General features: G+C 37.9%; 1 long non-coding RNA gene across 1 annotated transcript in view; it reads right to left on the bottom strand.

Moving 5' to 3' along the window:
- Positions 1-9,577: 9,577 nt before the first annotated feature.
- Positions 9,578-27,107, bottom strand: part of LOC118499191 — an 87,872-nt gene continuing 70,342 nt past the window's right edge. The window contains exon 4 of the long non-coding RNA XR_004901715.1: positions 9,578-11,783. This is a non-coding gene — a long non-coding RNA (uncharacterized LOC118499191). The remainder of the gene's footprint in view (positions 11,784-27,107) is intronic.

Below are 27,107 nucleotides of genomic sequence, written 5' to 3'. Positions count from 1 at the left end.
GACTGGGGCGTAAAGAATGAGTAGGAGTTTGCCACATAAACATGAGAAAGCCAGAGGCTTTTCTAAGTCTTATCAACTTCTGTACTACCAATAATGAGGAGGAAGGATGATAAGAAAAAATATACATGTGAGAGCTAAGTTTTTCCAGGATTCTGACAACTAACAAAGTCAGAAGGTGGAAACAGTAGCCAAAACTACTTGGGAATCTCCAGTGCAACTAGAATCCAAAATTTTTGGACTGTAGTTGGAAAACAGAATGTTAGCATTTACACCCTTGTTACATTTATAAATTAGAACGCTAGCAGACCTTTCAGGGAACATTTTTAAAAATCCTTAAATTCTTTAGAACCAAACCTCAAAAATCAAATCTGCATTTGGAGTAAGCCTTCCCTGACACTCCAGTTTGAATTCAGTGTCCTCTTCTGTGCTTCCTGTCACCCAGTAGGTGCCTCTGTGGTAGCAATCCATATCCCATTATTATTGTTACCCATTTGCTTGGTGCTTCCCCCTCTAAACTATGAGCTTCATAAGGGCAGGATATGTGGGTTTTTTTCTGCAGCTAGCACAAAGGAGAATTCAATTAATGTTTGCTGAATGAATGACCAAATGAATAAACAAAGGAATAAATAGATGAATACTATGAACCTAGGTATTTATAGGGTACAAAAAAGTCAACACTTAAAATCCTATAATTGGGAGATGAAACATATACACATGCACAGGACAGCCACAAGAAAGTATAAGACAAATTGTTAACTGTTCAACCCTCCAAAAAACAGGAGTTAGAAAATGGGAACACTTGAAATTTAAGCTGCAGGACCCCTCACTTTTAACACTGTGTCCAAATGATCTCTCGTTATTTTTTGTTAAAATATAGTTCTTCTATTTTTATTGTGGTAAAATATACATACAAAATTTACCATCTTAACCATTTTTAAGTGCACAGCTCAGTACTGTTACATATATTCACACTGTTGTAAAACATCTCCAGAACTTTCTCATCTTGCAAATTTGAAATTCACTATTAAATAACTTCCTTTTTCCCCTTCCCTCCAGCCACTGGTAACTACCATTCTACTTCCTACTTATATAAATTTGACTAGATACCTCACATAAATGAAAATACCCAGTATTTGTCTTTTTCCAACTGGCTTATTTCACTTAGCACAATATTCTCAAGGTTCATCCTTGATGTAGCATGTGACAGGATCTCCTTTGTATGGTTGAATAATATTCCATTGTATATGTATACCACATTTTGTTTATCCATTCATCTGCCAATGACCACTTGGGTTACTTCTATCTTTTGGCTATTGTGAATAGTGCTTTCATGAATATGGATGTGCAAATATTTACTCCAGAACCTGCTTTTAATTCTTTTGGATACATCCCCAGAGGAGGGCTTGCCAGATCATATGGTAGCTCTTATTTTTAATTTTTTGAGGAACCTCCATTCTGTTTTCTATGGCAGTAACGCCATTTTATAATCCTACCAACAGAGCACACAAAGGTTCTAGTTTCCTCACACCCATGTAAGCACATGTTATTTTCTGTGTGTTTTTTTAATAGCTGTTTTTTAATGTTGGAAAAAAACACACACATTTTCCTGTGTGTGTTTTTTTAATAGCTGTCACTGTAATCAGTGTGAAATGATCTTATTGTGATTTTGACTTGCACTTCTTTGATGAACAGTGATGTTCAGTGTCTTTTCATATGCCTGTTGGTCATTTATATATCATCTTCAGAGAAATGTCTATTCAAGTTTTTTGCCTGTTTTTAAGCCAAGTTACTTGGTATTTTGTTGTTGAGCTGTAGTTCTTTATATGTTGGGTTGGCCAAAAAATTTGTTTCGTTTTTTCAGGAAGATGGTTCTTACAGCACCTAGTTGTCTTTAACTTCATTCAAAAGAGTTTTGTTAGATTGTATTGTGACAGCTGTCCTATCAGCATACATATAAGAACAAACTTATCAATTAGTGAATTTTTGTGTAGCCATTTTAATATTGAAGATGGAAGAAAATATGCAATATTTTCAGCATATTATGCTTTATTATTTCAAGAAAGGTAAAAATGCAACTGAAACACACAAAAAAGATTTGTGCAGTGTACTGAGAAGGTGCTATAACCAGCTGAATGTGTCAAAACTGATTTGTGAAGTTTCGTGCTGGAGATTTCTCACTAGATGATGTTCCACGGTCAGGTAGACCAGTTGAAATTGACAGCAATCAGAGACATTAGTTGAGAACAATCAATATTCTACCACAAGAGAGATAGCTGACATATTCAAAATATGCAAACCAATAAAGTTATTGGTGAAAATGAATAATGTGTCTTTTATGGAAAAAATGAAATGGACTTTTGGTCAATCCAATGTTTTGATACATGTAAATGATATGCAAATATTTTCTCCCACCCTGTAGGCTGCCTTTTCACTCTATGGATCTGTTCTTTGATGCACAAAACTTTTTAAATTTGATGTAGTCCCATTTTCTTCTATTTTTGCCTTTTGCCTGTGCTTTCTGGTGTTATACCCAAAAAAGTATAACCAAGTCCAATATTATGAAGCTTTTACCCTATATTTTCTTCTAGGAGTTTTATAGTTTTAGGTCTTAAGCTTAGGTCTTTAATCTAATTTGTGTTAATTTTTTCATATGGTGTAAGATAAGGGTCTAACTTCATTTTCTTGCAAGTGGGTACCCAGTGTTCCCACCGCCATTTGTTGAAAAGACTCTCTACTCTCCAGTGAGTGGTCTTGGAACCTTTGCTGAAAGTCATGTGAGCTACTATGTGAGGGTTTACTTCTGACTTTCTAGTCTATGTCGTTGGTCTATGTGCCTGTCTTTATGCTTATAGCAACATCGTTTTGATTACTGTAGCTTTGTAATATATTTTGAAATTAGAAAGTGTGAGTTCCCTAATTTTGTTCCAAATTACCAATTATTTTTATAAAATGTATAAAAGCAATATATTTTCACCACAATCTTAATCCAAATGGTTAAAACCACACCACCTCTTTCCATCTTACCTTACCCCCCACCCCAACGATTCCCCATCAGTGGAGTTAGAGTGGCCACAAGTACTTTGGGGATCCCTAAAGGGAAAGTTGAATTGATATTATTTTAGGCTTACCGGAATATACTTATGTAGTTCTCAGTCACTTCCATGTCTGGTCAAGTTATTGTTAATCAACCTTGTGTAAAATAGATGTTATTGGCCCTGGCCAGTGTGGCTCATCTAGTTGGAGCATTGTCCTGTGAACTGAAGGGTCGTGGGTTTGATTCCTGGTCAGGGCACATACCCAGGTTATGAGGTCAGCCCCCAGTTGAGGCACATATGGGAGGCAGCCAACTGATGTTTCTCTCTCACACTGACGTTTCTCACTCTCTCTTCTTCTCTCTAAAAATCAATGAATATAGCCTCAACTGAGGATTAAAAAAGAAAAAGATGTTGATGGACCAACTCACTGCATAATGACAGAAGTGGGCAGGGCCAGATCATATCATGATGTAAATATGTCAATTCAAAGAATACAGTCAATGTATAAAAAAATGAAACCTTGTAATTATACCTCATATAAAAATCTTGTGGCTCATACATTAAAGAAACTTGGGAGAAGTTTTCCCAAAGGTGATAACAATCTTACAAATTTGTATGATGTTACTAATAAGAAGTTGTGAGGCTGAACAGAACTTTTCTAATTTGTCAATAATAAAAACTATATTTTGGTCAATCATGCTATAGATAACGCTGAATTATATCTATTCTATTTTTAGAAACATCACAGAATTTGTATAATAGGAAGGAGTAATATTTTTCCCTATAGCCAAAACAATGTGTGGAAAAAAAGCTTCACAGCAGTCTGTTTAGACAGTGAATTAATACAAATGCTACGTTTTTTTTCCTGAATTTTGTAGCTGTCAACTTTTCAAAAGTTGCCAATTTTGTGATTTCTTTCCTCACTGTAAATAAATATTCATTTTGCAGCTAATTTGTATTTAAAATTAATTTTTTTTTTACTTAAAAGCCTAGATTTGCTCCTGGTCAGAAAGAAAGGACTCGTGGCCTGAATAAAGGCATGCAGGGGGAAGGAAATCAGATGTGCATGGAAGATCTTAGGGAGACCCACTGGGAAGGAGCGGGAAGATCCTTTAAAGAATAGAGAAAATATGCATAGGTAGGCAAAAGGCATCTATGGAGGCCCTTAGAAGCAAGAAGAAGTTCAAATGGATAAAAGTGTACTTTCTGCAAAATAAACAATAATCAACAACTTACTGGTAGGGATATTTAAAGAGAACAGTGGTAAATATTGGGTCTGTTGGAATATATTCTAGAAAACACTAAACATAAGGTCAAATATGACATGTGAACTTTTCTTCTGGCAATAACAAATAAAATATTCTGAGGTTAGGATTTTTAAAACCCCACTTCAGGTTTTCAAAGTATGTATGTAAAACAGGGATTCTTAACAGTCAGTGGGAATTTGCTGACATCTTCATTCATCCAACACACAGTATATTTATTCATGCTTTCTGCAGTGACCAAGCCACAAGTCTGTCCGTGAAGAACTGAAGATCTAGCATAAAGCTTTAACCTGACCTTTGACTGCCCACCATCATGCTGTACCTCCTCATTACTACACTCTCCCCCTCTACTTCAGCCCACACTTGGCTTGCAGAGATCCTCCCAGCAAGGGAGGCCCAAACTCAGGCAGAGTGTTCAGGGCAGAACCTGTGTGCGTGGCCTCTAGTGACCATTCGTTCTGGGAGAAATGAACACTAACTTCTCTTCATGACACCACTGGAGATACCTGCAGGCAAACATGTATTTTTTTTTTACCTATATTACATCATGCCATGTATTTCATAACATTTTACAACTACATAACAATATCTCCAAAAAAGAAGGCTTAAAACACCAATTTCAAGGCATTGGACAGACACATCTTGCCTTTCAAGCAATGCTTTTTTCATAAAGGCATATATCATTTGTCCATAAATAAAATATAAGCTAAATAAATAAGACTTTTATTAAATTAACTGCAGTTTGTTGAGAGCTGCACCATCTACTCTACTCATTGTTGTGTAAAATCACCACCTTAACCTGTAAGTAGTAGCGACCCACATGGTTTGCAGTCATTTTCAATTATGACACATGTATCTCCTGAAGTTATTCTTACTGCAATTAATCCCCGATTCAGGGAAAACCCTCATGAAATAGACTCAGAACTTACATAATTCCGAGACTCCTGGGAAAAATACATTTTCAAAGAATTAATTTTTTATGTAACTTCAAATGCAAATTAGAAAATTTATTAGCAACTGAAAATTTCTCAAAGACCTAGTACAAAATGTTTATGGTTATACTAAAATTTCCGGCAACAAAAACTCCATGAACATAACTATTACTTATTGAACTTATTTATGGCATTTTCAAAATACCAATTAACCTGAAAAATTTCCTTTCTTCCAAAAACAATTTGAAAAGATTATATAGAAATCCAACTATTCTTCTGATGTCCAGCTTACTATTGTGTAATAATGGTTGAGTTTACTCTATCATTCAATTTGATACTTTTTAAAAAATTTATTTCAACATGTACAAATTTTAATGGTTCAAAGGAAAACAAATGATGAAAAACTGATGGTAGACTATGAGAAATAAGATTTTTTTTTTTAGATTTTATTTATTTATTTTTAGAGAGAGAAGGGAGGGAGAGAGAGAGAGAGAGAGAGAAACATCAATGTGTGGTTGCTGGGGGTCATGGCCTGCAACCTAGGCATGTACCCTGACTGGGAATCGAACCTGCGACACTTTGGTTCGCAGCCCATGCTCATTCCACTGAGCTACGCCAGCCAGGGCTGAGGAATAAGATTTTTAAAACAAGTTTCCTATGGCCAAATATCAAAATTTGTGTTTTGATAATTATCTGTAAGTGATTTGAAAATATTTTCATTTTTTTCTGTATTTAGAAAGTGCTATAAAGCTGCCCAAAGTTTTTAAACAAGTACCCAAAAGAATGGTTAAACTGGGTGGTCAAAGAACACCTATGAAACAAAGAATATCCTAATAAAAGGAATCCTTACTATAGAGATTTGGGGAAATAAACTTCAGTACATGATTAATCCAAGGAAAACAGAGCTGTAGGTTAAGGAGTGAGAGTGGGAACAGAAATAAAAATAAGGACAAACTATTAGAACTCACAAAAGGCCTATATAATTAATAATTTTAAAAAATTAAAAGGGCATTTTTATTAACTTGACATTTAAGTTGGGAAGAATATAATTAGTGAGAAGAGAATTTAATCAAGACAATGGAGTTAAGACATTTTAAAAATAGCACCTCAAGCACAAAGCTATATTACACCACACTGGGGTATAAAGACTGATGTTTACTCTATAAAATACATTCTTCTGTCTGAATCAATATAAAACTGTTTCAACACTTGATCTCCTAACAGGATGCCCATGCAAACTTTGAACTGACTCTCCGTTGGAAAGAGGGAAAAAAGAAGGCGTCCCAAGGGAGTAGAAATATAGCAACCGATAAAATTAATTCTTGTCAACAAGCCCTACAAAGGGGATACTGTCTGTAACACACATTATTAAATGAGATTTTTGAGTTTTTCAAATTTTAATATGCTTTATTTAGTACAATATATACAAAAGATTATCATTTCAATATAAAACCAATATAAAAGTTATTAATTTTACATTCTTTTGTTGTTGTTGTTCTAAAGGTATCTGGTACATTTTGTACCAGGCTGTATTTTGCATTTAAAGTACAATTCAATTTTGTTACTATTATTTTTATTGTAGTAAAAAAACAGGTAACAGTGAATTCAACATCTTAACCATTTTTAAGTATTAAGTTCAATAGTTAAGTATATCTGAATTGTATTGCAGCAGATCTCTAGAACTTTTTCATCTTGAAAATCTGAAACTATATACCCATTAAATACAAATTCTCTGTCTTCCCTCCCTCTTGCTCTTGGCAGCCACCCCTCTACTTTCTGTTTCTATGGTTATGACTATTTGAGATACTTCACATGGGTGGACTCATACAGAATGTGTCCTTTCTAATTCGCTTATTTTGCTTAACGTGATGTCCTTCAGGTTCATGTGTTGTAGCACACGACAGGATCTCCTTTTTTTTTTTAAGGTTTCATAACATTCTATTGTATTTAAGCACTACATTTTCTTTATCATTTGTCAGTGGACCTCTGAGTTGCTTCCACTTCTTGGCTACTATGAATAATGCTGCAATAAATACGGGTGTGCGAATAACTCTCTGAAGTCCTACTTTGAGAGATTTGCTTTTAATAATGACCTTTTTGTAAAATTAACCAAAGGAATTAAGAAAATTCAGTCAACAAAAATTTACTAGAAAAATTAAATCATTTTAGTTGGTTAAAGACAAACATCTTTTGACACTATGAATAAACTTCAGCATAGAGATTTAAAACTTAGACTTGTTTCTATTTTAAAAAAAGGAAAAGATGAAAAAAGAGACCAAACTCATTAATACACCAAAACTTGATATTTAACTTCAAAATAATTTATAACAAATGATCTGTCCATAAACTTCCAGACCATCACTTGTATTATAAATAAGACCAATTTAAAAGCCTGCCTGGGTAGAAACATTTTATGTGAAATGAGCTTCCAATAAGCATGGTCAAACACAATCTCTGGGCAAGTAACTGCTCACGCTCCTTTTTGAAAAGCTTTACTAGTTTTACATTTACCACTGTGTTAAACACACCATGTGATTAATACTGTTTTAACATAATAATTATATGGCAATAAACTTAACTTGTCTGATTGGCTACAGTACCTGGTAACTGAATATCCTCAGAAAAATGATTGCTTTAGATACACTATTAGTAAATAAACCTCATTAAAAAGCAACAACCAATATATACAGATAGTGTTTAAAGTTATATACTACCAAATTTTATTCACACATACACCATAATTCAGCATAACTGAATTGAGTAGTAACTGATTAACACTGATATTTTTCAATATCAAGAGTAAATTCTTTTCCAAGAAAGCCTTCTACATGCATGGTTATCTTAATCCACCTATTAATAGAACTTAGTTTCATTGAAATAAACATCATGAAAATAAAATATTTTTTCAACACTTACAGAACCTATAGTAAAAATGTTAAATGAAAAAACAGAGAAAGTGGCACAGGTCAGCTAACAAAATAACTTTAGACTTAATCCTTACAAGAATTTGCTCTGTGACTTTGAGAAGTTACATTAACCTTGTGCTCCAACTGCTTCCACAAATGAAACAAGCTATTCATACAAACTAATAGCAATAAATGAGGCCCATCTTGCAAATTAATTTAGAAAAAGTGTAAGTTAGATCTCTGCTTCCCATTATACACAAAAAAGAGTACCAGTTCAATTAAAGGTGGAAATATAAAAATAGAGCAGGAAAACTAAGGATATTTTATTATGTTAGGGTAAGGAAAACTTCTTTAACAAGCACAAAACATAGAAACCATAAAGGCTGACTGATTTTACCACATAAAAATTTAAAAGTGTATTGGTATGAAAGATACCGCAATGTTAAAAGGACTGGGAGAGAATATTTGAAACATCTCAACAAAGGTTAATATCTATATTTAATAAAGGGTTCCTATATAACTATCAAAATAAACATTCCAACAGAAAAATAAGAATAATACATAAATAGGTAGTACATAAGATAAAAATCAATGGTCAATAAAAATTAACAAAAGATATATCAACTTATTAGTAAGCAAAAAAGTGCAAATTAAAACAATATTAGAGTGGCAAAAATCTGAAGATAAATAATTTTATTGTCATTAAAACTGTGGAGAAATGGGCACTCCCATACACTGCTGATGGACATGAACACTGATACAGCTTTTCTGGAAGGTGATTTGATAACAGCTAACTCCATGTAAAAAATACAAGCCCATAACCCAAACAGCTCCATCTCTAAAAAAGTCTATTCTACAGAAATATACCTGAGTATATAAGAATAAGGATGTTTAATAAAGTACCATTTGTGGTACTTTAAACAAGTAACAATGATCCAAATATCTATTAGATAATAATGATTATAGTAGATAGATTCAATAGAATTTTTGCAGATGTTTAAAATAATGAAATAGACTGTAGAAAATGTCAAATTTAAACAGCATGTTTCAGAAAAATTATGTCAGAAAAATATCTAGGTTTTTTTTTCAAGATTTTATTTATTTTTAGTGGGAGGGCAAGGGAGAGAGAAAGAGAGGGAGAGAAACATCAGTGTGAAAGGAAACACTGACCAGTTGCCTCTCACACACGCTCAGATTGGGGACCAAATCTGTAACCCAGGCATGTACCATGACTGGGAACTGAACTGGTGGTGTCCTTTTGCTTTGCAAGAGGATGCCCGACCAATGAGCCACACCAGTCACAGCACAGTTGTTATACAGAAAATATTTAGGAAGATAAGGAGGGGAATTAGGGTAAAAGAAGAATCTCACTTTTATTTCTAAATCCACATTTACTGTTTAAATGTTTTATGACAATCATGTATTATTTTTATAATTAAAAAATAAAAGAATGAATGGGAATTTCATTAAGTCATTCAACAATGTGTTACTTTCAGGATCTACAATTTCTCTGATTCAGGATCTACAGTTCAGGATTCAATCATCCTTTGCTGACTAGAGTTCGGAGATACAAAAAAAAAAAGTTATTTCTGTTGCCTCAAACAAGAATGCCACACCTGTGCTCCCCACTCCCACAGAAGAGGTGGGGAGGTCTAAAGGAAAAACACCTAATAAAGATCCAGTTCTGCTTTATTATTTTGAGTATGACAACAGACCGAGCCCAGAAAAACAAAAATAAAAACAAAACGGGATTCACCTGTGAAAAGGCAGCATTAGACTTGTGAATACAGAACAAGGGAGAATGGTAAGGATCGCGACACGTGACGTTTCGGGTCTGCTGGGGCTGCATGAAGCTCTCTAAGAGAAGTGCAGTCTGTAGAACACAAAACTGGTGGGAGAATCTGCCCCAGCAATGTTTCCTGAATACCTCAAGGCGCTGATTCAGGAGAGGGGTTACTGGAACAGCTTTTGAAAGACAGAGTCTGGTTTGTTTGAGAAATGGATACCCTCCAGGGAACAGAACTTTCATCTGTGTTTTAAAAATAGGCTTAATGCCATTTTCATTGTTTCCCCCGCCTCCCTCTTATCCATGAGACTTTGATCTTGATAACTGCATTTTGCTAATGACAGTACTTTTCAGGAACACAGTTCCCAAGGTTGGCAAAGAATTTGGGTTTAAGAAGATATTATAAAAACACTTTAAAGTCAGAAAGATCTGGGTTCAAATACTAACTTCCATTTCAAGCTGCATTACCATGGACAAGTTATCTACCCTAATCCCCCAATTAAATGGAGACACTGTAACAAGCAAAGTACTTGGTGCACACAAAACACTTGTCCAATGGGAGTTGTGATTTTTATAGTATGAAGACTTCTGACTGGAGTGTAGGGGTGGGGAGTAGGCAGAGGGGCAGAAATAAGCACCTGAAGCATTCCTATAATTCCACTGGGACTAGATGTTTGGCATTCTAATTTGCAAATGATGAATTCATCTCATCAGCTCATACATTTGACAAAATACAGCAAAGTTAGGATTTATATTGTAAGCTATTTTTAAAACTGCCTCATTAGCAAATTAAACCAGCTGTAAAAATATCCTGGTTTCCATTCACAACAAATTTGAGATGAACATTCTCCTATAATGAACCTGGCCATGTGACAGCATAGCTATTCAGAATCATTCATTCCTAAAGATTTTGAAGACATAATTGTCATAAGACAAATCAAACCTAAATTATTTTCTAGAAAATAAAAAAGGTGAGAGAAAGGAAGTTCTCTCCACAGATTTTCAGAAACTTCCATGAATCAATGAACCATTCAATTTAGAAGACTACTGTCTGAATAAAAATTAGTAGTTATGTCTGTCCTTTAATCCAGTCTCAACTATTTTTTCTTTAAAAGAACATATGAAACATCAGTATGCTCTGCAACACAATTTTTCAAGTTCTGTGACAAGAGCAAAAAAATTCTACTCACTGCCACCAAAAAGCTACCCAGAGAACTCCCAATTTCAGATTTAAAACTTAATCACTTTTTAAGTCAAGAAGGGAGAGATCCTGAAGTATTTAGAATTCTGGCTAAGTTACATTATTTATAATTCCTATTCCTTTAGGGAAACAATTTGTGATTTAAACAAAGATCCAAAGTATAAATAACTCAATGGAATAGAATGTCAGGAAGTACTATTCAAATAAATTCACACTTGGAATGCAAGAAAACAGCCTATTAATTTCATCACTTCATAAAGACATTGCTAAGAAAAGGATATACAATTTTATGCTTTCTTTGGAAATCAACCAGACTGAATTAGTTCCATTTGGAACATCCCGAGCCTTAAAGCCTTTGCTAAAGTGTAACATAAATTTTGATTAGTCAAGTATGAAAAACTACAAAGTCAACCTTCTTGTCCCTCCAGTTAGTCTATAAATAGATGCAGTGCATTAACAGCCACCAAAGCAACTGGTGAGTTCCACAATGTGCTCAACATATACATCCTGCAAACATGCTCTCAGCGTGTTTAACCAAAGTGCTTCTAAAGATCTGTAATAAGATCCTTTTTAAATAAAGTGTGACTCACTGTTTGCTTTCTTCACCAGGAGGTGGAGTCTTGCCATGTCCTTCCATTACAAAATCCTCCTGTTCCACCTGCAAAGGCAAGCACCACAGGTCAGCAGCAGCCAGTAACTATGATGTAACACACTTCCAAGTGCCAGGGCCTGCCCTTGCAGATGACATGGCTATTTCACTAGAGTGCCTAGTACAGAAGCCTGGCCAATGGTTCTACTCTCTACATTTGCTCAAAGCATCTCTCCTTGGGTTTCTAGATATGCAGAATAAAAAAGGAAGCATGTTGATCTGGAACTCATATTACTGTGAAAAAGTATTAGAATGTAATAAAGAATTGCTGTGAATTCATAAGAAAAAGACAACCTCCCAGAAGAATTTACAAAATAACTGATTAGGGATTTCACTGGAGAGGATGCAGAAATGGCCCTAAACATGTGAAAAGATGTTCAATCTCATGTCAATCAGAAAAATGTAAATTAAAACCACAAAGAGATTTAATTTAATTTAGTTCACAACTACCAGGCAGATTAAGATTAAAAAGTTGGAGCCCTGGCTGGTGTAGCTCAATGGATTGAGTGCGGGCTGGGAACCAAAGTATCCCAGGTTCGATTCCCAGCCAGGGTACATTCCTGGGTTGCAGGCCATAACCCCCAGCAACCGCACATTGATGTTTCTCTCTTTCTCTCTCTCTCTCTCTCTCTCTCTCTCTCCCTCCCTCCCTTCCCTCTCTAAAAAAATAAATAAACTCTAAAAAAAAAAAAAAGATTAAAAAGTTGGGAAGAATACTGACAAGGGTGCAAGGCAATAGCAACTCTCATTCACTCCTGGTGGGAGGGAGGTACCACCACTTTCACAAAGTGTGCCATTATGTAGTACACATGAATGTGTCATCACTATGCAAACTAGTAGTTGCACTTCTAGGAATGTGCTCCAGAGAAACTTTTGCACATATACCAAAGTATTTTTAGCCCTGAACAGGTGGGTGGCTTAGTCAGTTGGAGCATCAGCCCAGGTACCAAAAAGTTGCAGGTTCGATCCCCGGTCAGGGCACATACTGGTACCTAGGTTGCAGGTTCGATTCCCAGATCCCTGGTCAGGGTGTATATGGGATACAATCAATCCATTTTTCTCTAACACACTGATGTTTCTCTTTCTCCCCCCCCAAAAAAAAAATCAATAAAAACATATCCTCAGGTGAAGATTTTAAAAAATACTTTTAGCATTATTTTTAATTGAAAAAAAAATACAGAAACAAACACCCATAAACAGTAAAACAGGTAAATAGGTCATGGTGTTCGCAAGCAACAGGATATTATCCTGCAGGAAAATGAACTGGAGCAACACACTTCAACCTAGGTGAGTTACAAAAGCACAAAACGGGGTGAAAGAAGCAAGTCACAAAAGATATGTTTACAGTACAACTTCATGAATACACCGTTCAGATATATACATTTAAAAATCATACATATTTATATAGGCATCAATGTCTATATATAGTTTATAAAACTATAAAGAAAAGGGAGTGATGACTACATAATTTAGGCTAGTGAATGTCTGAGGAAGAGAGGGAATTCGATCAGGAAGGGGCACAGGGTGGGTTCTGGGGTATGGTTATACCCTATTTCTTGGCCAACATGTAGAGGTTGTTTGGTGAACCCCCATCCTTATTACATTTTCTGGAAAACGGCACCCAGATATAGCGAGGAAGTGGGAAGGACCTGGGGCTGAGCCTCGCCATCAATCTGTTCTGCTGCACACCCGGGTACATGGATTCTGAAATCTCAGACCACAGACAGCTGTTCTACTCCCTCCCTCCATTTGGGCCTTTAGGGAGTCCTACAGTAACTTCCAGTCTGCAGCTCTTTTTCCTCAGACTCCATTCAGAGCCTCACTCAACAGGCACAGTACAATCAAATTTCCTCTCCTGTACAATTTTTTGTTTTCCCTGGAACTAACAATTATTACTTTCTCTTCTTTTACTTTCTTTTCATTTTTTTGGCTTAGCATTTATTATGTATTTTTCACTAATTCATTCTCAAACTCTCCAACAGAGCTGTGCATCTCCTCTAAATCAGTTCAAACACTTCAGGTAATCTATCAATTTCATTCCAGTCTTGGAGGCTGTCCCCAGGGGTTTTCCCTTGTTCCAGTCTAGATTGTTTGCTCTTTAGGCTGCTAAATGTCTGACACCTTGCCAGGGATGTCTCTTCCCCTAAATCTCTGGAATTGTCTGCTGTCTGCTATGCTGGAACACCTGTTTCCCAGATCCTTTGTCTTTCTCTTTTACAGTTACTCCCTGACTTGGGTGAAGCATGTAATCTAGTAAAAGGTATATGGGAACTGAATTTTTGAGATCTTGAATGACTGGAATGTCCTTATTTTATCCATACATATTGACATACAGTATTTTTTTTACCCACATTCTTAATTGACTATAGAGGTTTAAGATAGCAAACATTTTTCCTCCAAAAATTTGAAGGCCATGCTCCATTGTCTTCTAGCTCCCAGAGTTGCTATATAGATAATCGATGTATTCTAGACCCTAATGTTTTAGATATGAATTGTTTCTTTTCTAGGAAAATTTAGAATCCTTATTTCTCCTCAGTTTTCTAAAAATATATTTCTTTTTTATTTATTAACATGGTACTGGGTAGGTACTTGTGATCTAGAAATATGGGTTCTTCAGGTTTGGGATATTTTCTTTGCTTACTTACTGATAATTTTATCCCCTCCAATTTCTTTTCTCACCTTCAGGAATTCCTATTATCAGTGTGTATCCATGGAGCCAATCCATTAATTTCCTTCCTTCTCTCACCATTTTTATTACTTTGACCTTTTATTTCACTTTCCAGAGATTCTCTTAACTTTACCGTCTAATCCTTCTAATTAAAAAAAAAAATCTATTGTATGTTAAGAGCTCTTCCTTGTTCTTTGAAGAGTCCTTTTTTATAGTCCTGTTCTTGTTCCACGATAATTTCTCATAAATTTGAGAATATTGTAGTGGTTTTTAAAAATTATATAGTGTTTTTGTTTTAATCTTCTTCTGCCCCCTCTATTATCTGTTTCCTCCAACTTCTTTTATCTTTGATTTGGTATCTTTCATTCACAGATTTTAATCTAATGTCTTGTCATCTTTGGCTATCCATTTATATACTTTAGAATTAAGCCACAAAGAACCTGAAAGTGCTTTTTGTATGTGGAGAAGAGGAGGTTGCTTATCCTGTGGTTGTTCTCCTGGATACCAGGAGGGAATCTGGCTATTTCAGTGGAAAAAGTCTCAGATACCCACATCTGTATATTCTTAACCCCCTTGGGTTATTCCGTTGCCCAGAGAAGTACCCTTAAATCCTAGGCCAGATAGGTGTAAGCCTGGCTTCCAGTGATCTGGAACTGAATTGGAGAAGACAGTTGGCACAGTCTTGTGTTAGCATTTAGACTCTGATATAATCCTTCTGTTTTCAGTCAGGTGCGCTGCCTCCAGCCTCAGCTTTGCCAGGGTGGGAGAGGAGTAGCTATCTGTCTGCGGATATGAGGGGGAGGGTAGCTAGGGCTTTGCTCCTTGTAAACTCTTCAACTAATCCTGCTGTTTTCGGTGTCACTCCAAAGCTTTCTACCTTCCAAAACTTTGCTGGCATCTCTTATATGCTTCATCTTCTCTTTCACTCACTTTTTTTTCTGGTGGATTCATGCTTGCTGAAATCATTTGATAAAAATAATTTTAGAGGAGTTTTAGAAGGGAGCAGAGATTAATAACTGGGTTTAATCTACCATGGCTAGGTCTATTCTTAAACCCTTTTTCCCTCTACTCTTTGCACTCTATCAAAACTGCTCTATTTAATGCCACTAATAAAATTTTGTTAGTTCTCTCTCTTTTTAAAAGATTTTATTTATTTATTTTTAGAGAGGGAAGGGAGGGAGAAAGAGAGAAAGAGAGAAACATCAATGTGCAATTGCTGGGGGTCATGGCCTGCAACCCAAGCATGTACCCTGACTGGGAATCGAACCTACGACACTTTGGTTCGCAGCCTGTGCTCAATCCACTGAGCTATGCCAGCCAGGGCCCAGTTCTCTTCTTTAAAAAAGATTAAAATATAAAAAATTATTTAAATTTTAAGGTTATTTGAAATTTTAACAGTGTGATGAAGTATAACTGACATATCCTTTAAAAATATTTTTATTCTCACTTGAGGATATTTTTTTCATTACTTTTAGAGAGAGAGGGGAAAGAGAGAAACATTGATTCCAGAAAAAGCATTGACTGATTGTCTCCTGTACGCACCCAGACTGGGGATCAAACCCACAATCTAGGCATGTTCCCTAACCAAGAACCGAACCTGCAACTTTTCTGTTACAGGACAACGCTCCAACCAACTAAGCAATGCTGGCCAGGGCATAACTGACATCTTTTTTAAAAAAGACTTTTATTTTTAGAGAGAGGGGAAGAGAGGGAGAAAGAAAGGGAGAGAAACATCAATTGTTTGCCTCTCATATGCGCCAGGGCCCATGGGGAAAGAGCCTGCAATCCAGGCATGTGCCCTGACTGGAAATTGAACCAGTTTTGAGGTATGACTATGACACCCAATCGACTAAGCCACACAGGTCAGGGTATAACTGACCTATCTTAAATAGTGTATCTTTAGAATACATAATGTGATAAGTTTTGACATACGTATGTACTGTGAAACCATCACCACAACCAATAAAATGAACATATTCACCAATTCTAAAAATTTCATCACGGTTCTGACCAGTGTAGCTCTCTTGGTCTGCACTACTCTTCAAAGCAAAAGGCTGTTGGTCTGACCCCCCGTGAGGGCACATGCCCGGGTTGCAGGTTTGGTCCCCAGTCAAGGGTAGTAAGACAGGCAACTGACTGATGTTTCTCTCTCACATCAATGTTTCTCTCCCTTTCTTTTTCCCTCCCTTCCCCTCTCCTGAAAATAACATCTTTAAAAACTAAGTTCAAATAACATCTTTAAAAACTAAGTTTCATCATGGACCTAGATGGTGGGGCTCAGCTGACAGAAGTTTCATCCCACAACAGAAAGGTCACTGGTTCAATTCCTGGTCAGGCCTAGGTTATGGGTTTGAACCCCAGTCGGAGCATGTGCAGGAAGCACCCAATCGATGATTTTGCTCTTCCTTCCCCTCTCTTGAATGAGAATAAAATGAACCTTTAAAAAAATAAAATGAAAAAATAAGTCTCATGCCCCTTCTTAATACTTAATCCTTCATATCTCATAATCCTTCCCTCCAGCTCCACATGCCCAGGCAACCGCTAATGTGTTTTCTGTCATTATAAGTTAGTTTGCATTTTCTAGAGCTTAAATACCTGAAGTCGCACAGTAAATACTCTTTTCTGGTATGGCTTATTTTGCTCAGCATAATTATTTTCACATTCAGCCACATGATTTCATGTATTAATAGTTCATTTCCTCTTTACAGCTGAGTAGCAGTCCACTGTATAGAATATACAAGTTTGTTTTCCATTCACCTGTTGAGGGATGCCTGAGTTGTTTCCACAGTTTTTTACACTAAAAAAAAATTTTTTTTTAATATATTTTATTGATTATGCTATTATAATTTTCCCATTTTTCTCTCCACTTTATTCCCCTCTGCCTGGCACTCCCACCAGCATTCTCCTCCCCCCATGGGTCATACATATAAGTCCTTTGGCTCCTCCATTTCCTATGCTATTCGTAACCTTCCCACCCCGTCTATTCTGTACTGACCATTTATTCCCTGGACCTTTTCCCCCCTCCCCCACTGATAACCCTCCATGTGATCTCCATTTCTGTGATTCTGTTCCTGTTCTAGTTGTTTGCTTAGTTGTTGTTTTTTTTTTAGGTTCAGTTGTTGATAGTTGTGAGTTTTGTTGTCATTTTACTGTTCATAGTTTTTGATCTTCTATTTCTTAGGTAAGTCCCTTTAACATTTCATATAATAAGGGCTTGGTGATGACAAACTCCTTTAACCTGACCTTATATAGGAAGCACTTTATCTGCCCTTCCATTCTAAATGATAGCTTTGCTAGATAAAGTAATCGTGAATGTTAAGTCCTTGCCTTTCATGACTTCAAATACTTCTTTCCAGCCCCTTCTTTCCTGTAAGGTTTCTTTTGAGAAATCAACTGATAGTCTTATGGGAACTCCTTTGTAGGTAACTTTTCTGTCTCTTTTTCTCTTGCAGCTTTTTAAGATTTTCTCCTTATCTTTCATCTTGGGTAATGTAATTATGATATACCTTCATGTATGCTTCCTCGAGTCCAACTTCTTTGGGAGACTCTAAGCTTCTTGGACTTCCTGGAAGTCTGTTTCCTTAGCCAGACTGGGGAAGTTCTCCTTCATTATATTTTCAACTAAGTTTTCAATTTCTTGCTCTTCCTCTTCTCCTTCTGGCACCCCTATGATTCAGATGTTGGAATGTTTCAAGTTGTCTGGGAGGTTCCCAAGCCCCTCCTCATTTTTTTTTGAGTTCTTGTTTCTTCATTCTGTTCTAGTTGAATGTTTCTTTTTCCCTTCTGGTCCAAACCGTTGATTTGAATCCTGGTTCCCTTCCCTTCACTGTTGGTTCCCTGTGCATTTCCCTTTATTTCACTTTGTTCACAGCCTTCACTTTTCCCTCTATTTTGTGACCATATTCAGCCGTTTCTCTGAGCATCTTGACTACCAGTACCGTGAACTCTGCATTTGATAGGCTGGCTATCTCTTTCTCAGTTCTATTTTTGGAGTTTTGATCTGCTTTTCATTTGGGCCATTTTCTTTGCCTCAGAACAGCTGTTCCATTTTAAGGGGCGGAGACTTAGGTATTCATCAGGGTGGGGCAACCCACATTGCTGTGTTGCGGTGCTATATGTGAGGGAGGGGTCAGAGAGGGAACAATGCGACTTGCTTGGCTCTCTCCCTACTTTCAGTCACTTCCCTGCTACCCACAAGCAAATTGGGCCCTTCTGGTGCTGATTCCCAGGTAGGTGGGTTTGTGTACATTTTAGGACCCTGTGGTCCTAAACAAGTCTCCAACAAGTCTCCTGTGAGGCTGGGAGTTTCTCCCACCACTGCAACCCCCACAGATTTTTACAGTCAGAGGTTCTGAGGCTTTATATTCCCGTGCTGGAGCCCTGGGTTGCTTGGTTTGTCTCGCTCCCCAGTTGTTCCCCCAGATTTATCTGCATGCAAATGTTGGACCACCTAGTCTGCCATCATTCATCTCGCCTTAGTCCTCCAGCTGTCACCTTGCCATAAGTCCTCTCCTCCCCAGCTGTCTGTCTTCACACCTACCAGTCTGAATGAATGTTTCCTCTATTTATTTATTTATTTAATTTTTAGGGAGGGAAGCGAGGGAGATAGGTAGATAGAGAAAGAGAGAGAAACATCAATGTGTGGTTGCTGGGGGTTATGACCGGCAACCCAGGAATGTACCCTGGCTGGGAATCGAACCTGGGACACTTTGGTTCCCAGCCCGCGCTCAATCCACTGAGCTACGCCAGCCAGGGACGAATGTTTCCTCTTTAACTCCTTGGTTGTTGGATTTCCATACAGTTCACTTTTCTAGCAGTTCTGGTTGTTTTTTGTTTTCAAATTTGTTGTTGTCCTTCTTTTGGTTGTGTGAGAAACCAAAATGTATCCACCTACGCCTCCATCTTGGCCACAGAGTTTCCACATCTTGGCTACTGCAAATAAAGCTGCTATGAACATTTATTTACAAGTCTCTATATGATGTATGCTTTCTTTTTTAGTGGGTAAACAGTTATTAGTGTATATTTGTTTGCCAGGGCTTCCATAATAAAGTACCACAAACTGGATGGCTTATATAACAGAAATTTATTGTCTCACATAGATCTGGAAGTAGAAGTTAGAAACCAAGATGTTGGCAGTATTGGTTCCCTCTGAGGGCTATGAGCAAAATATCTGTTCTAGTCCTCTACCCTTGGCTTGCAGATGACTGTCTTTATGTTCACATAGCATTCTCCCTGCATTTGTTTCTCTACATTTAAATTCTCATTTTTATAAAGACCCTAGTCATACTGGATTATGGCTGTAGGGTAAGTGGAGTCAGTCTGGCTTCCTCACCAAGGTGTCTGGGTAACTTAGGGAAGCAGTGTTCCAACAGTCTTGGAGGGGTCTGACAAGGAGTGTTCTCATGGCTTTGAGACTGGGTCCAATAAACTGTTCCCATAACATGGAGTGGGCTTGCATGTGCAGAATTATGTTATGTAATGTTCTGGCAGTTTTCCAGCTTTGTTCCCCTCTAGTACTTAAACAGGCAGGGACTCCCTGCTGGGGGAGATGAGGAGAGACACATACAAGGGGACAGGTGCCACAATGGGTGCCACACTGGGGAGCAAGGGCCACGACATGAAACATGCAGACAAACACACAGCCTGCAGTGTGTATGGCTTGTCCACCCATGAATAAACACATGCCAGACATCCCAACGGCTCCATGAATATTATTCTGCCTGCATGAATACCATGGACCTGCCCGGCCTTGAAGGGTCACAACACAATGGCCCCACACAATCTGAAGTACCAAGGGTTGGGACTTCAACATGAATGGGAGGGGCACATTTCAACCTATAACAGAGTGAAATAGTTGGATCATATGGTAGCTATATGTTTAACTTTTTAAGAAACCATCTGACTGTTCCAAAGTGGCTGGAGTATCTTACTTTCCTACAAGCAGTGTATGCGAGTTCCAGCTGTTCAGTATCTTACCAACACTTGGTATGGTAAACCTTTTTACTTTTAGCCCTTCTAGCTGTGGTTTTAATTTCACTGATGTTGAATAACTTTTCATGAGCTTCTTTGCTACCTGGTAAAGTGTTTCTTAAATCTTATGACCATTTTTAGACAGCTTTATTGAGATATAATTTAAATACTATAAAGTTCACCTGTTTAAAATGTGTAATTCAGTGGCTTTTAATATATTTAGAGAGTTGTGCAACTACCACTATAATCCAATTTTACAACATCATTATCTGAAAAAGTAAATTTTGTACTTATTGGTAGTAACTCCCTATTATGACCACTTTTCATCTTCCTCCTCAGCATAAGAAAAACATGAATTTATTTCTTGTCTCTACAGATTTGCCTATTCTGAACATTTCATATATAAATGGAGTCATGTAATATTTGGGTATTTTGTATCTTTCTCTTACTACAATGTTTTTGAGTTTCATCCAAGCTTTAGTATATACCAGGCCTTCTTTCCATTTCACGCCTGAATTCAATCCCATTACAAGGACAGACCACATTTTCTTTGTTGACATCATCAGTTCGTGGACATTTAGACTGTCTCCATTTTGTAGGGAGGCGTTACGTATTATGAATAATGCTGCTATGAATGTCCATGGACAAGTGTTTGCGTGGACACATGCTTTCATTTCTTAGCTGAATAACTCAAGAGTGGAATTGCTGGGTCATGGGATAACTGTATGCTGAACTTTCTGAAGAACTGCCAAACTACTTTCCAAAGCAGCTGTGCCATTTTGCATTCCAATCAGCAGTGTCTGAGGGTTCCAATTTCCCTACAGCCTCACCAGCACTTGTTGTCTGTCCCTTCATAACAGTGGGTGTGAAGTAGCATGCCACTGTGGCTTTGATTTCTATTTCCCTCACGAGTAATGATGTTGAGCATCTTTTGATGTGTTCATTGGCCATTTGAGTATTTTCTTTGGAGAAACGTCTACTCTAATTCTTTGCTCACTTTCTACTTGGTGCTTGCTCATGTTAAAAATTGGGTTATTTTATTATTGAGCTTTGAGAGATTTAATATATTCTAGATACAAGTCCTTAATTAAATACATGCTTGGCATATATTTTCTTTCAGTCTGTGGTTTGCTTTTTCATTCTCCTAATAGCATCTTTCAAAAAGCAGACATTCTTAATTTTGATGTATAAATTCTTAAAATTTAATGGACTGCGCTTTCACTGTGGAATCTAAGAAAACTTTGACTAACCCTAGGTCACAAAGATATTCTCTTATGTTTCCTTCTTTTTAAACAATTTAAAATTTTTTTATTCATTTATTTTTAGAGAGAGGGGAAGGAAAGGAGAAAGAGAGGGAGAGAAACATCGACTGGCTGCCTCTCGCACTCCCCCAAACAGGGAGCTGGCCACAACCCAGGCATGCACCCTGACTGGGAGTCGAACTGGTAAAGGCGCTCAACCTGCTGAGCCATACCAGCTAGGGCTCTCCTGTGTTTTCTTCTAAAGATATTATAGTTTTAAATTTTACATACAGATCTATTTTGAGTTCATTTCTGTATATGGTATGAAGTATAGATCTATGTTTATTTACTTTTTTGCAAATGGATATCCAATTGTGCTAATACCATTTGTTGAAAAAATTATCTTTTCTCTACTGAATTGCTCCCATAAAACTGCATTTGTCAAAAATCATTTGTCCATCTATGTGTAGTTCTGTCTGGACTCTCTCTTCTGTTCTACTGGTCTATTTGTCAGCCTTTTCTCCAATATCACAAGATTTTGTTTTGTTTTTTAATTTTTATTATCTATTTTTTCCATTACCATTTAGCCCCCTTATGCCACAGGGTCTTGATTACTGTAAGTTTATATTTAAGTTTTAAAATCAAGTAATATTAATACTCCAATTTTGTTCTCATAAGTTGTTTTCACTGTTGTTACGGGTGAAATAATATACCCTCTACCACGCTCTCAAAAAATGATACACTAGAGCCCTAATCTTTAATGCCTCAGAATGTGAACCTCATTTAAAAGTGGAGCCTTTACAGAGGAAATCGTGTTAAAGTGAGGTTATCAGTGTGGGCCCTAGTCCAATATGGCTGGTGTACTTGTTATAAGGGGAAAATCTAAACACAAAGACAGACATACACACAGGGAGAATGCTTTGTAAAGACTAAAGTTATGTTGCCACAAACCAAGAAGCTAGAAGAGAAAATGGAAATCAGAAGCTGGGAAAGAGACCTGGAAAAAATCTTCCCCTAGTCCCTTCACTGGGAACATGGCCCTGTCAACACTTCCGTCTTTATTTGTAAACCTAGAAAACCATGAGACAATACATTTCTGTTGTTTAAACCACTCAGTTTGTATACTTTGTTACAGTGGCCCTAGCATCCTTATAACTGTTGTTTTGAACTCTATATCTAGTAGTATGCTTGCCTCCATTTCATTTGGTTGTTTTTCTGGAAATTTCTCTTGTTCTGTCATTTGGGACATGTTTCTTCATCTCCCCATCTTGGCTGCCTGTTTGTTTCTGTGTATTGGGTAGATTTGTTATGTCTTCCAGGTCTTGGTAGACTGGCTTTATGGACTAGGTGTCCTATAGGATTCAGTGGCATAGCATCTCCAGTACCTGAGCCCTCCATATAGGCTGTATGCACCTTTCTTTTGTAGTTGAGCCTTCACTGCTGTTGGTGTGCCAACAGGAGGAACTGACCCCCAGGCAGATCAGCAGCAAGGACTGGCCACAACCACAGCAGAGGAGCTGACCCCATGGAGCAGGACTTGCCTCACTGGGGCTCTGTTGCCCATGAGTCTGCCCCTTGAGTGTCAGTCAGGAGGTGGTTGGGTGGTTGAAGCTGGCCACTGGGTGTAATGGTCCTGGGGCCTCCCAGAAGGTATAGGCCAAGGTCAGCTGCTGCCTGTTCCACTCCTGGGGTGACCCAGCGTGAGTTAAAATGTGACCTGAATATGGCTACTTGTGCTGGGCTTGGAGGTGCCCGGGAGAGGCCAAGCTGCAAACCGAGTCCAGCTGCTGCTAGTGCTGTGCCTGGGACCACTTAGCAAGAGGTATGGGCATGCCAAGGTAGGTGCTTCTTGTTTGGGGTTTATGAACTTTTTTGAGATATTTTAGGAAAATTGGCAGCATGAACCTAGAGAGGTTGTTTATATGGAAAAGCCACTGGAAGCAGTTTAGGTGAGCCTGCAAGTTGGGTGGGGTGGGGTCTCAGGAAATCACCAGGGCAGTGAACAGTGGGCCAGGTTGGTGGAGACTCAAGATGTGGTGCCCACCTGTCGGCTCTGTAGGGGGAGGGCTCGGCAGAGGAACAATGGCTTCTGCCAGCACTTCTGTCTAGGAGAAAGCTGGCCTACCAGCCCATGCCCTTAAGCTAGACAACTAAATTTCTCCTGTATGTCCCTGGCATCTTTCAAGCTACAGCTGTAGCACTGCAGCTCAGAGTGAGTGAGTCTAAGTCCATGTGTGAGCCCTTTAAGAGGAACTCTGGGGACTCCAGCAGCCATCTTCTCACTCAGCCACATCTCCGCTGGTTTCACAGCCAGAAGTTATTGGGACTTCACTTCCTGGCATTGGAACTCTGGGCTGGGAGGCCTGGTATGGGGCTAGGACTCCTTGCTCTTCAGAGGGTAGCTCCAAAGCTGAGACAGCACTTCTGATTTTTAACAGTCACACATGGGTGGGGGACCAGCCTGTTCTGAGTCTCTGCTCTTCCTACTAGTCTCAACATGGCCTTGTCTGTATATCCTTAGTTATAGGACTTCTCTGTTCAGCTAGACTTCAGGCAGTTCTCAACGATGGCTGTTCTGCAGTTAAGCTATAATTCTGATGTGGTCATGGGAAGATGCCAGTACTGCACTTACCTACTCTGCCATCTTGACCATAAGCTGTAAATGGTATTTTTTAAATTTTCAATTTCTGATCGTTTTTAAGAAATGTATTTGGTCTTTGTTCCTGGTTCCTGGCAAAGAAATCCTAAAACCTTTGGTATTTCCTGAGTATAGGAGTGTTTTATGCCTTTTTGGAGTATACCTTTTTTGTTGTTTTTAAGATTTTTTCCCACTCTATCACTTGTTTTAAGTAATTTAATTATGATGTGCCTTAGCATGGTTTTGTGTTTACTGTGCTTCAGGCACATTGAACTTCTTGGATCTGTGGGTTTACAGTTTTTATCAAATTCGGAAAATTGGGGGCCATCACTTCTTAGGTATTTTTTTGCCCCCTGCTCTCTTCTTCAGAGACTCAACCACATGTGTATTAGGCTGCCTGAAGTTGTCCATAGCACATTGATACTCTTTTCACTGTTTTTTATTCTTTTTACTCTTTTTTATGTTGTATAGTTTTTATTTATATACAGTTAAAGTCACCAATCTTTTATTCTGCAATGTCTAATCTGCCACTAATCCTATCTGGTGTATTTTTCATCTCAGATATTATAAACCCTAGACATTTGATTTGTGTCTTCAATGCTTCTGTGTTTCTGCTTGATTTTTTGAATATTTGAAATATAGTTATGTTTTTAAAACATTGTTTAATAATTCTAATCTATGTCAGTTATGAGTTGGTTTCAATCAGTTGATTTCTCCCCTCACTTTGGTTTGTATTTACCTGTTTTTTTTATGCCTGATAATATTTGCTTGGATAACAGACACTGAATTTTACTTTGTGGGGTGCTAAATATTTTTCTGTAAGTATTTTTGAGATTTGTCCTGGGACACAGTTAAATTACTTTGAAACAGTCTGTTCTTTTCAGGTCTTGCTTTCAGGATTTGCTAAACTGGACCAATGTAGTGTTTAGTTGAGGGCTCATTATTCCCCACTACAGAGGCATGAACTCTGTTAGTACCACTACTGAGTCTCAACCTGATGATCATAAATTATGAGGTGTTCAAGTCTGTATAATTGGACACTACTGCCTGCACTGTTTGAGTGCTAGGCACTATTCCTCCTAACCCTCTTAGGTGAGATCCCCCTCCACAGATCTCAAGAGTTCTCTATGTCAGTCTCCTCTCCAGTACCCTGTCCAAATTCTACGTGCCTTACTCTCCCCAGACTCTCAGCAAGGTTGCCTCAACAGAGAGGGTCCATTCGAGTTTGCCTGGGCTCCTCCTCCCTGTACCACAGGCTGGAAGTGTTCTCAAGCCCATATGCTGGGGTAGTCAGAGGACTCAACTTATTTGTTTTCCATTTCTCAGCAATCACTGCCCTTCATTATCTAATGTCCAGTGACTTGTAAACAGCTGCTAAATGAAAAAAAAAAATCTCACACATAAAGAACACATATTGTATAATTCGAGTTATAAAAAACGTCCAGAATAGGCAATTCTAAGAATAAGCAGTTCTAAGAGACAGACAGTACACTAGTGTTTGCCTGAGGAACAGGAATAGGAAGTGACTGCTCATGCATACAGGGCTTCTTTATGGATGAAAATCCTTAAAACGAGATTATGGTGGTGGTTGTACAACTCTTGTAATATACTAAAAACTACTAAACTATATACTTCAAATGGGTAAATCTTATGGTATGTGAAACTTAACAAAGCTGTTTAAAAAAAGAAAAGAAAAATACCTAAGGTAATTCTTATGCATGCTAAGGTTTGACACACCACCTGTAGTAGTTTCTACAATTCCATACTTGGGCTTTTTTCCTCATTTCCCAGGCCCTATCTATTCCTATATGCTGAGAATACTCAAATATACCTGATGTGTTCCTTCTCTCTCTCCCCTGTCCTCAACCCCTTCTTCCCTCCCCACCCCGCCTCTAACTTCTGAGTTTCAAAATCCCTGCTAATCATCTTCTCCTGGGTGTTTAAAGGTACCTCAATATTTCAAAACCCAAACCCTCCATACATACCCAGTTAAAGCAACAGCAGCTACACCCAACCTATGTTACATGGTATATCATTCAACCCACTGTTTCAAACTAAAAACTCCAGATGTGTCTCCAAGCACCCCATGTCCCCTTCTCCCCGAACATTCCCCTGACAGACCTCTCCTCTTCAGACCCACTGCTGTTGCCTGATTTCAAGCCTTTCTTCAGTTCTCCTGAGGAGACTCCTAACTGGCCTCCCTGTGTGCATTTTAAACTCTGCTTGTCATCATTTGTTCACACTGCTGCCACCGTGATCATTCTAAAACACAGTATCAGACCAGGTTTCTCCTCTTCAGTAGCTCCCTACTATCTGCACAGGATTCTGTCTCTAACCTCCTCTCCCAGTCTCACATACCCATCTCAATGCTCCAACGTCTTCCCAAGAGAAGTGTGTGATTCTGGATATGCACAAAGCACTCTGTCCTCTCACATGCATTCTTTTATACCCAGATGACCTTTCTAACAAGTTCTTCTACATACGTAAATGGAGCTGATTACACAGCCATATAACTTTGTCGGGATGGAGTAGCAAACTCCGCATGACCTTTGGAGTCAGACAGACCTGGAATCCAATTCAAATTACATTGTTTGTCAGCTATGCAAACAAATAGGAAAAAAATACCTATCCTGCGTGGGTTTTTCCCCAATCTGCTCTTAAAATACCGAAATCCATGGAATCTTGTTATAATTTGCTAAGTCATATTCAGTTTAAGGTAGAGAGACCCTAAATCACCTCCTTTAACTCTCTTTAAGGTAAAGTCAATCAACAGTTCAGTTTCTTCTTTGCAGAGAAACTAAGTTTAGTTGTTATCT

The sequence above is a fragment of the Phyllostomus discolor genome, chromosome 2, assembly GCF_004126475.2.
Source record: "Phyllostomus discolor isolate MPI-MPIP mPhyDis1 chromosome 2, mPhyDis1.pri.v3, whole genome shotgun sequence".
NCBI classification, from domain to species: domain Eukaryota; kingdom Metazoa; phylum Chordata; class Mammalia; order Chiroptera; family Phyllostomidae; genus Phyllostomus; species Phyllostomus discolor.
This window is presented reverse-complemented; position numbering and strand designations above follow the sequence as displayed.